A 12,273-nucleotide genomic window follows, 5' to 3' on the forward strand; every position below is an offset into this window, starting at 1 on the left:
TAGTCAGTATATTGGATGTCCTGCATCTGACTCCAGCAAATATCAGAGCACCTGCCGTCCTGACAGAGGGCAAGAGATGAGCGGTAGACTGATTCACGGGTCAGTGTCAGTAAATACTGAATTTCTTTGGGTATTTTTGGAGATGAGAAATGTTTGAGAGGGGAAAATACTCCTGTTAAATTTTGTAAATGGAACATTAAAGCTAATATAACTTTAGTTTGATCTCAATTCGTAAAGCTCTATATATGGTGAGGCTTTTAATATTTTGCCTGAAATATGTTTGAAAATGATTTTTCCATTTTCTTTTATTGCCAGCATTATGGGGTTTTACATAAGTTTTTGTTTTGGAGTATTAGTCATACCTATCATCATTTTCTCTTAAGGGAAATGCATAAACCCAAGTTTTTCCTTCCTTTTTCCCCCCCTTTAAGTCTATTTTGTTATTATCAAGCTCTTTATTTAAATAAGTACCAAAAAAAGATGTTATTTTATTTTTTCCACAAATATAATGGAAGCAAAGGTTTTTGTTTTATCAAACCTCTGAAGATTTATCTATTTCTGGTTAATGACCAATAAAATAAAATTATAGAAGAGTAACTATGAAAATTTTTTCCAAAAAACTTAAAATATTTTCCTGGTAAATCTTGATTTCTCTGAGTGGTTTCTTACAAAGTTGATGTATACTTATATGTATATTCAAGAGTAAAATCAGGACACACTGTATATTTTTTTAAAAATTATTGAAAAGAGTGAGGAAGAGAGAGAGAGAAACATCAATGTGAATGAGAAACACCTATCCATCGCCTCCTATGTGTGCCCTGACTGGGAATCCATCCTGCCACCTCCTTGTGTACAGGAAGGTACTATAACCAACAGAGGGCAGGGCCATTTTTACCTTATTTTTCAATGAGAATAATCATTAGGATGGCTATAAATGAAATCATGACATGTCCCATAAAATCACAGGTGATGCTTAAAATGTGAGCTTAAAGAAAACAAGTAAATATTAGATTTCTTACAAAGAAATAAAAATGCATTGATTAAAGATATACAGATCAAGAATTTTATTTAAGCAAAAAAATTATCATACTATATAAAACCAAGCTCTCTACATAATGATGATCTAAAGTATAGAACATTTTTCTAGAACAAGGGGGAAAACAGTAAACTCTTATTGGTAATCAATAATTTTGTCAAGAATTTTTGAAGTTAAAACATACCTATCTTACACATAAATAAATAGCATCCATCATTAAAATAACATAAATATCAATATGTAAAAGAATACATATGGAGCTACAGTGATAACATGGCAGTAAAAGTGGTAATCTTGTTAAATGGTATATATTTTAAAGAAAAGTGACCATTTATTGGTTTAAAGAGATTTAAGTAAGTTTATATATGATTGTGGCAAGTGAAAAATATTAATACAAAGGATCTTTATTTAATATTAGAGGCCTGATGCATGAAATTAATGCAAGGGCCTCAGCCCTCGCCACCCACGTGGTGGCCGGGGTCTCTGCTGCCTCTACCTCGCCCCTGCTGCCGCCCCTTCCTCCGGTCTAATTAGCATATTATGCTTTTATTATTATAGATAAATGGAAGAGACATGACCAATTCTCAGACTGAAGTTGTCTTTAAACATAAATGAGAACAACAAGTAAAACAGCTGACAAAAGAATGTATGCATTTGTAAATTATCTTCCTTTTTCAACACTAAACTTAACGGTATAATGTTTATAATATGTATATTGTGATGGAGAACTAGTGTCAGTCATTAAAGATGTTACTATTTAGTTCCCTCTTACAACCCCCCAAAGCTCTTGACAGTCTGTCTCTCTCCTCAAAAGTCCAAATGTCACCTGTTTTTCCTCTCTGTATATAGTTGTACTTATAAAAATGTTGATTCATCATGGCAAAATGCCTAAAAATCCTGAAGTCAATTTTATGTCTATTTCAGATTTTCTCCCTATTTTCATTCACCCTATCCTAAATGTCAAAAACCTCTCATGTATGTATCTTTGCTATATTCCTCTAACTCTCGTTTGGGAGATCCTACTTTTTAGGCTGCACCCTTACATATATTATCAGTTTTGTCTCTCTATGGTCCTTCAGATACTTTTGCACCTGCTCCACTCTCATTTTCCTAAAAGACCCTTCCCACTACTACTGTTACAGTGAAATTACTATCGATTTCTTCTCTTGATTTTACTGTCAGCCTTATCCAAAAAGCACTCTTTGTTGCTGCATGCCACTTCTTCAATGTATTTAGAAAGTAATAACTTTTCTATTAAATTATAGTATATGTAAAAAGAGTATATATCACAAGTGTTCAGCTTGATGGATTTTTACAAAGGGTCAGACTATGCAACCAGCACCCAGATGAAGAAGCAGGTATTTGGTTGCAGCCCAGAAGGTTCGAACCTGTCCAGCTTTTTTCATGACTTTCACCAAAGGTAGTCACCATCCTGGCTTTAAATACCTCCTGTTTTTGAATGTTATGTAATAAGTAACCAACATGCATTCTTTGGTGTATTGTGTAATACACAATCAGCAATTATTTCTTTCTTTAAGAATATTCAATTTACCCAGACCCGCTTTTTTTAAAAAATATATTTTTATTGATTTTTTACAGAGAGGAAGGGAGAGGGATAGAGAGTTAGAAACATCAATGAGAGAGAAACATCGATCAGCTGCCTCCTGCACACTCCCTACTGGGTATGTGCCCACAACCAAGGTACATGCTCTTGACCAGAATCAAACCTGGGACCCTTGAGTCCGCAGGCCGACGCTCTATCCACTGAGCCAAACAGGTTAGGGCCAGACCCACTTTTTAAACAAAAAATCCTTTCCCAACTGCACTGCAATGTCACTAATATCACTTCAGTAGGTAGCTTCCAAGATGGTCCCCAATGATCCTCACCTTCTGGTATTTATGCCCTTATGTAGTTCCCTCTAACATACCATCAAGGTTGGTCTGAGTAACCTATACCTTTCAGCAGAAGGAACAGTGTGCCCCTTCTGATATGAAGCTATGAGGAAATGTGCCTTCCATTTGGGCACTTTCTCTTTGTTCTCTACCTCCTGGCACTCGCTGGAGGAAGCCAGCTATTATGCAGGCCTATAGAGAGACTCATGTGATAAGGAACTGAAGCCTCTTACCAAAAGCTATCTGACTGTTTTTGCATGCTATGTAATAAGTAGAATTATACAGCATATGGACATTTTCTTCTGACTTCCCTGAGCTTAGAAGCCCATACCGCATGCAGCCCTGCAGCAGACAGCTTGATTGTAACCTTATGACAGACCCTGAGCCTGAAGCACCCAACTAAGCTGCTCCTGCATTCCTGACACATAAAATTTGTGAGATAATAAATGTTTGTTTATAAAGCTGCTGTATTTTCAGATAAGTTGTCAGGCAGAATATATGATGAATGCAATCACTAATGACTACAGGTTAGCTTATTTATGGACTATTCTCTTTTCCTTTGGTCTATATTTCTCTCTTTGAAGTGCTACTGCACTGAATAATTATCATAGTTTTTAAATAAATCTTTCTGTCTGGTAGTGTAAATACTCAAATGTTGTTTTTGTTCTTCAAGATTGCCTTTGGTTTTCTGGTCTATTTAATTTTTATATAAATTTTAGAATCAGCTTTCATTTCCCATACATTCACAGACACACACATACAAACACACAAAAACATACACACACACACACACACACAAGCACACACATACCATACCTGAAGTGATTTTAATTGGAATTTAATTGAGTCTATAGATCAATTGGACAGAATTGACATCTATAAAATAGTGAATATTTCAAGTCTTTGAACATCTCTCAATTTATTCAGGTCAGCTAAAAATATCCACACAATTGAGTAAGCAGATGTCTCATTATTTATATGTTATTAACCAATTTTATACAGTAAATTTTACTTAAAAATTTTAGAAAAATCACTGATGGTGAAAAACCTATCAGTATTACTTAGTGTTGCACATTGCAGAAATCTTACACATAGTTCATTTAATTTGAAGTTTTTGATGCTATTAAGATAAAAATATACTGGCTTTTTTTCTTATTGTTGATTGCTGGTATATGGAAATACAAGTGTAGTCTGTTACCTTACAGATATTATTATTAATTCTAATATTTTTCTCAAAAGTTCCTTTGAACTTCCTATAGTACAATCACAGTGTCTTCAAAATGTGACAATTTTATTTCTTCATATCAAATTATTATCCCTTTTATTTTTTTTATTTTTTATGGCACTTGCTAGGATCTTCGTTCAATTTGGAATAGAGGTAGTTATATTATACATCAATTCATTTCCATTTATCTCCATTATATTTTCAACTGCAGAGGGAAATCAATTCATCAATATATAGAATGTCTGATATAGTTTTTTCTTGGTAGATATTCTTTTTTAAAAAAGAATATATATTTGTATTGATTTCAGAGAGGAAGGGAGAGGGAGAGAGAGATAGAAACCTCAATGATGAGAGAGAATCAGGATCTTCGTTCAATTTGGAATAGAGGTAGTTATATTATACATCAATTCATTTCCATTTATCTCCATTATATTTTCAACTGCAGAGGGAAATCAATTCATCAATATATAGAATGTTTGGTATAGTTTTTTCTTGGTAGGTATTCTTTATCAGATTAAATGCATTGCCTTTGATTACTTTTATAATAATTTGTAATCATGACTGCATGTTCAGTTTTGTCCAAAACTTTTTTGGTACCTATTAAAATGTGCATATAAGTTTTTCTTCTCTTTTCTTTCTTATAGATAGAGATGGATTTCAGTGGTTGATTTTTACAATTCTTTATTTTTAAACATTTTCATTTAAAAAAATTAAACAACAGCTAACGTGAAATAATTGTACAGGGAACACCTATGTTTCCATCACCTACATTCTATAATAGTTAAGTTTTTGTTGTAATTGCTTCATCAGATAACATTCCATTTCTTCATGTATTAATCATTTTAAAAATTATTATTGAATGTTAAATTAATCCTGGACTAAATTCCCCTTTGTTTGATATGTTATATTTATTTTAATATCTTTGGAAATTGTCTGAACATTTTTTTTCTTTTGCAATGTTCTTGTCTGGTTTGGGGACTTACGGTATGTTAACCTCAGAAAATGAAACATAAGGGATTCCCCTTTCACTGTCATTGGGGAAAGCTTATATAAAAACATACAATGGAGAAAAGAAATCCTCTTCAATAAATGACGCTGGGATAATTGGAAAGCCATATGCAAAAAGAATTAAACTAGACTGCTATTTGTCATTATATACAAAAATTAATTTGAAATGGATTGAAGACCTAAATATAAGATCTGAAACAATACATTACATAGATGAAAACATAGTTACTAAACCTATAAACCATGGCCTTAGAAGTTTATGAATTTGATCTCAAAAGCAAGAAAAGCAAAAATAAATAAGTGAGACTATATCAAACTAAAAAGCTTTTGTACAGTAAAAGAAAACATAAACACAACAAGAATGCAACTCACCAATTGGGAGAAGATATTTACAAACAACAACTCTGATAAGGGTTAATATCCAAATTGATTCACCTGTTTTTGTTTATTAGTTTCTTAAGGAGCTTCATTTCTAGTAACTGTATGAAAAGCTACAGTTTTCCTCTAAGCATTACTTTAAGTTCATTCATGATGCATTATGATTACCCTGTAAAAAATATTTATTTCTTTTGTGACATCTTCTTTTAACAATAGACTAGTTTAGCTATGTTGTTTAATTTCCAAAAAGTTGGGCAGGATTTTTTTTTGTTCTTTATTTCCAGTAATTACTATATTATATATTTGTTAGCCTTGTTTTATGGCCCATCCTATTGTCAGTTTTGATGAATGTCACATGTGCACTTCAAGGGAATGTCTATTCTGTTATGTTGGGGTAGAATACTCTCTAAAATAGCTGGGTATAGTTCATTAATTTTCTAATTATCTTTTTGTGGAACTTCTGTAATCTTATTATTTTTCTTGCTTGCCATAGAAGCCATGTTTATGTCTGCTTTCTGATTATGGATTTATTTTGTCTTCCTCTTAAGTCTATCCATTTTTACTTTATATATTTTTAAGCTATACCATTTGATAGAGCCAGATTAGAACTGTTGATTTTTTTGGTAGAATAATGTGTTACTATTTCAAAATATTTCCTTTTATCTCTATTAACTACTTAAGTCTATTTTAATATTAGCATAACTTCAACTGCTTTTTTTGTTGTAAATATTTACAGAGTAAGCATTTTTGTGACTTATATTTAAGAGGTGACCCATGTAAATAGAAAATAGTCAAGTTTCATTTTTTAAATCAAATTGATATTTTTTCTTTTAATTGGACTATTTAGTGTTTAATGTAATTAATAATAGTGTTGGTTTATATCTACCATCTAACTGTTTGTAATCTATTTGACCCACAGTTTAGACTTCATTTTTCCCATTTCATCCTATATAATAAAAGCCTAATATGCAAATTGACCGAACAGCAGAAGGACCAGTCGCTATGATGCATACTGACCGCCAGGGTGCGGACACTCAACACAGGAGCTGGCCCCCAGCCCGCAGGCCGCAGGCCAGCCAAGGTGGGGAAGCCCGCAGGCCCCAGGCCAGCCAAGGTGGATGCTTTCAAGGGGGCCCCCCGATTGCCCTGCCGGTTGCTCCACAGACGGCCTTGATTGCCGGCCAGGCCTAGGGACTTTACCTGTGCAGAATTTCGTGTACCAGGCCTCTAGTCTTATATATTAATCAATATATTTTTGTTTCATATTTTAAATAATTTTGTTAATTATATTTTTACTATTATGTCTTTATTTTAGGGCCACAACATACATTCTCAATTAATTCCTATCTAATAAAAATCATTAACATTCAACTTGCCAAACTTATATATATTTACTATATATAAAGAGGTAATATGCAAATTAGGCCAGGACCCTGTAATGGGTCAAGACCAGAGAGGAGGAGGTTGCGTGCTCAGGTGAGGTCTGGAGCAGAGATGGAGGCAGACACGGGGGCCTGCCCAAGCCGGCACAGTGGCTCCAGCGGCCCAGAGCGGACACAGGCAGAGGTGCAGGGAGGCCTGGGGCTGGCTGAGCCACCACACAGGCGCCCATGGCACTGGTCCGGCCTGACTCCAGTGGCGGCCTACGGAGTGCCTCCTCACACGGCGGGAGGCGGGGCACCTCCTCGTGCAATTTCAATCGTGCGCTGGGCCTCTAGTATACTATAAACTTAAAACATTTTATTTCCACTTATCCTCCATCCACCATTGCATACTGTTAAGTATGTATTTTAACTTATATTTCAGTTTGAACAGCATTTACTGTTACTGCTTTGTATTGTGATTTCTTATTTAAATTTATCCACATATTTATTCTTACACTCTTCCTCATTCCTTTCTGAACTTTACTGTATCCTGCTGAGAAACATTTCCTCTGCTCTTAGTATTTCTTTTAGTAAAGTTATTCTGGAAATAAATGTTCTCAGTTTTTTGTTTGTTTTTATATCTAAAAACATCTTTATTTTGTCATTATTATTAAAATTGTATTGACACTAGGAAGGCCCTTTTGAATGGATTTCTCAGCACTTCTAATATATCATTCAATTTTGTCTGCTCCAAGCAAATAATACAAAACAAATACAAACACAAACAAAAAAGAGAACAGCAAAAACTTCAACAACAAAATGTATCTTATTTTAATTTAACTCTTTCCACCCCACAATTCTCCTTGCTTTTTTCTTTTACAGATTTTACCTACTTTTCAAAAATATTATCTCATCCTGTCTTTGAACTTTTGATCAAATTCATTCCTTTACTTGCAAAAAACCTTTATTGATATTTTAAGCTTATTTGTGTATATCCCTTTCTTCTAGTAACATCTTAATATCCCTTTCTTCTAGTAACAACATCTGCATTTCCTTAACAACTTCCTAAATCCCTTCCCCTTTTACAAAGGACCTGGATAAAAGGCCAACATGATTCAATCATCTTCTTTTCACTAAGAACGACCACATAATCCAATCAATGCCAAAAATGATTTTTTTCCCCTTGTAATAAGAATCTTGAGTTTAGTTGCTCAAAGACAAAGATGAGTAGACCTTATTCTTCCTGACGATAATATATGATAGAAACACTATAACTGTGTTTGTGACCTTGATATTCTCTATTTTCCCTCCAAAACTAATGCTTTTACATAGTTACTTGAGGATTAAATATATTATATCTTGCATTGCTGAGACCTCCTATAGTAGTATTTGACTAAGCTAGAGTTTCTATAAGAGAACAACCTAGAAGTTTAGGAGACTTGACATTACATTTCAAGTTTGAGCAAAGGAAGATTTAGAATACGAAGACCAGAACCTAACAACTGCTATCTTCTGGAAAAGTGTTTCCTTTTGCATGTTTATGAAATTAATTCCAAGATAGAAGAGAGAAACACTGATATATTTTTAATGTCAATATTTATTTATTTTGTGCAGAAAGCAAACCAGATATTTCTGGATCCCAGGCAGACTATTACTATCACAGCAATAACTGTATTGGTTCCCCATATTCCATTCTCTCCTTTAGGGTTATGTAATGAAAGCCAGATGAAAACCTCAAAATTATGAAGTTGATGTTTAAATAGAGATTACTGTAGAGCTAGCTCCTCTCCCCACTCCTGAGAATGGGAAAGGAACTTTTATCTCACTAATGTAAGCAAATATTCTCCATGAAGAGAAGCCCCTAATTTACTACTCTTTTAAATATAAATGAATCACTCCTGGCTTTATTATGTTTCAAAATGTAAACCTATGATCTGGGGTTTGAGAACTATTTCGCTCTGGAGGCCTTTATTTAATCACACTTGAACTTCCAAATCTTGTCCTTTACCCAAGGTTCCAGTGTTCCATGCTCAGAAATCTCTAACAATATAAAAAAATGAAAATATTTTCTCTACGGGTTCCTAAAGAGTTACTGCTAGTTTTCCATAAATAAGAGATTATATTCAGTGAGAAGTTGCTTAAGGAGTGATAGGCTGTCTTAGGGAGTGATGAGTTCTGTGTTGCTATACTCATTCAAACATACTAAGTTGACCATTTAGAAGAGGTGTTAAAATGGGGATTCAAGCATCCAACAAGTCCACTGTATCATCAGGACTTGGCAAGAAAAGGATGGAACACTCCAATAAGGATATTGACAATACTTTAATGAATAAACTCTTTGCAAAACCATGGCTAAGGTTAAAGAAAGCTAACAAGAGATTGCACATCCTCATGCTAAGTACAATGGTGAATGAACCATTATCAACTTGGAGTTGATGAGATAAGGGAAATGAGTTGTTGTCAGATCTGAGAGATCCCTTTTATTTCTTCTGTGGGAGAGGGCCACACACAGGTCCTAAGGCCCTGGATAAAGAAAATAATCACTGCAACCACCTGCAGCCTGGTAGACAGAAAGCTGGGGTAATAAATATCTTGATATCTCTCTTATATTCCCATGCCCCCAACCTCAGCCTTCTGCTGGTGCCTTCATTTGTCAAATCCAACAGGAGACAAGAAGGCCAGCTAGCCTAGTAGACAGAGGTCACCCACCCACTCTGCACAGAGACTTATAGCGAGAAGGCATCTGGTGGGTAAGGCAGCAAATATCTAGCCCAAACACTTATAAATACATGTGAACTTCACTGAACCCCGACAGTCTCTGATACTGTGAAGGGCTAATCCTATTAGATTCTTTCAAGAAAAGTCTCACAGTCTGAAAGAAACACTTAAAGGCATGAACGAGCACTTGCTGGAAAGAAATGGATATTTATATGTCAGGAATTAAATCAAAATGAATATAACGTGATAGCAAATGTTAAATAAACATCTAATGGAGAAGGCTGAGCTCTATTTGCTCCTGGCTTCTTTGGCCCATAAATTTTATTCTAAAATCATCAGGTTAGAACAACAGCCAGTTTATTTCCAACTCCTTTCTGATCTCCTGCAGACACTGTAGGAGTCAGGGATCTGTACCCCTTGGCCAGATGAAAGGAGACCCGGTGCTGGGTGCCTGTAGCATCCTGATGACACCACATTGTGAAACATCGCACTCTTTCCCGGTGAGGCTTTTCTGAAAAGACTTCACAGACAGCACCATATGTCAGTGAGAACTACCATTATCTACTCAAGTGTTTGAAGAAGCAAGTGTAAAAGCTACTCGTTTCTTGTGTTTTTAGTTTCGAATCTTCACTCCACTAGTCTATTGCTATAGCTGATACAAAAATGCTTTTATCTGTCACTTTTCATTTCCTCTAAAATTCTGACTGGCAATCAATAGCAATGCAATCCAGATCTTCAAAGCAATTTTATGCCGCCTTCTGTCATAAATTAAAATGTTCCATTAACTAAACAAATTCTCAATGGCATAAATCAGCCTACACTAAGTAAATCACAGTTAGTGAAAAACCAAATTGTAATTCCATAAAAGTGATTAAGTGCTGGCAAGATACAGTGAGATATATCATCTGTGGCGAAAGGCATGATTATTCAATATCTGCATGTTGTATTTTAGATTGGCTAATTTCCTCCATGTTAGGTATTTTCATTGAAAATATTTAAAGAAAAAAATATCACATAAAAATTTGTACTATGTTTTTGTTTTTAGAATGTTTTGTTATATAGCCTTCTCATTAGGGTATACTTTGAAATATGGCTGATAGTTGGCTTCACAAATTTGAAAACCTATAATGGATAATACATTTATCCTAAGACAGAAATAATCTTTCTGTCAGTAGAGTCAATCATTTCTAAATTACAAAATTTTTTCTCTCTGATATGTTATAAACACTGTAGGATTTCTTCCAGTTATTGCTTTTAGAAACTCAGTTTCTTTTTCCCATTATCAGTTTTCCAACTAAATGAAGCATGACAATTTTGCCGATTAATATATGGATATACTAAACTTATACTTAGTAGCTTTAAATAATCATATATATAATTATTATATGGATACAAAAAAAACCCACCAAATAATTATAAATTATTTATTTGTGCAAAGCACTGGCTAACTTTAACTGTTTACTTCTCATGAACTTGAATAAATTCTTCACATAGGCTATTTAAATTACCACGTAACTAATCTTTTGTTTCCATGCTTAACATCAACATTCTATTCTTTATAAAACAATGAAAAGTGATCCTGTTAAAAATGTAAGTTAGATCATAATATTCTCAGTAAATATCCTGTAACAGTTTCCTAACAACATTAATGCAAAATATAGAATCCTTACAATTGTCCAACACCTGTATTCCCCTGTCACTTCTCAAGCCCCATTTCTTACTCTCACAGTTGCTCAGTGCACTTTTCATGCAATCTTCATTGTTATTCCCACAAATTAACTTGACTGTGGTCATTTTATACACCAGTATACATATATAGGGTGTCCCCAAAAATGTATACATACTTAACAGCTGATAACTCAATTGATGTTTCTTTATTTTCAGATTTTACCCATTGGAATTAAAAATTATTCAAAGTGGGTAAGCATTTTTGGGACACCCTGTATATATCATCATGTGGTATGCTATAAATTTCACATTGTACAATCTAAATATATACAATTGTTACTTGTCAATCACAACCCAAAAACTGGAAACATAATTTAAAATATAAACAAATAATTAAACCCACCAAAATGTCCCTCATCAACCTTCCCTAACCCAACTAATACTTCTCCCTTTTCCTAGATATTTACATTATTATCTCCCTTGTGTCATTCAAGGTTCTCCTCAAATATTATCTCCTCAGAGAGACTGTCCTTAACCATTCTACCTGAATTATTAGCCTTTCCAAAGTTTATTTTCACTTTTCACATGTTTTATAATCAGGCTGCTGTGATAAATATTTATTCTCCCATGGTCTGTTAGTATGTGAGCCTAATAATAGATTTAGGAACAATGATAGGTGGTACTGAGTGGTCCAAATTATCAAGTTGTGTGTTTAGAATGAAAGGGAAAAAAATCTTGAGAGGAACAATAGAAAGTGTATACATTTTAGAAATCTATTCTTATGCCCATTTCTGTCAATGTTAGTTTGTATCTTATGTTCTCTGATAACTATGTGCCCTTGTATGCCTATATGCATGACATTTAGAAGTACTTGCATATCAGACCCTGGGCGTTCTTAATAAAGTGGGAATTCTTTTCACAGGTGCTAAATGATACAATATAGATACAAAAATAGGACTAGCTCACATTCTGTAATCATTATG

The 12,273-nt window shown here is 34.0% G+C and overlaps 1 long non-coding RNA gene across 1 annotated transcript in view; it reads left to right on the forward strand.

Annotated features, from left to right (window-relative positions):
* Nucleotides 1-1,346: 1,346 nt before the first annotated feature.
* The window catches only part of LOC106727313, an 11,480-nt gene continuing 553 nt past the window's right edge, over nt 1,347-12,273 (forward strand). The window contains exons 1-2 of the long non-coding RNA XR_001363484.1: nt 1,347-1,359; nt 9,032-9,037. This is a non-coding gene — a long non-coding RNA (uncharacterized LOC106727313). The remainder of the gene's footprint in view (nt 1,360-9,031; nt 9,038-12,273) is intronic.

The sequence above is a fragment of the Myotis brandtii genome, unplaced genomic scaffold (genome assembly GCF_000412655.1).
Source record: "Myotis brandtii unplaced genomic scaffold, ASM41265v1 scaffold401, whole genome shotgun sequence".
NCBI lineage: Eukaryota > Metazoa > Chordata > Mammalia > Chiroptera > Vespertilionidae > Myotis > Myotis brandtii.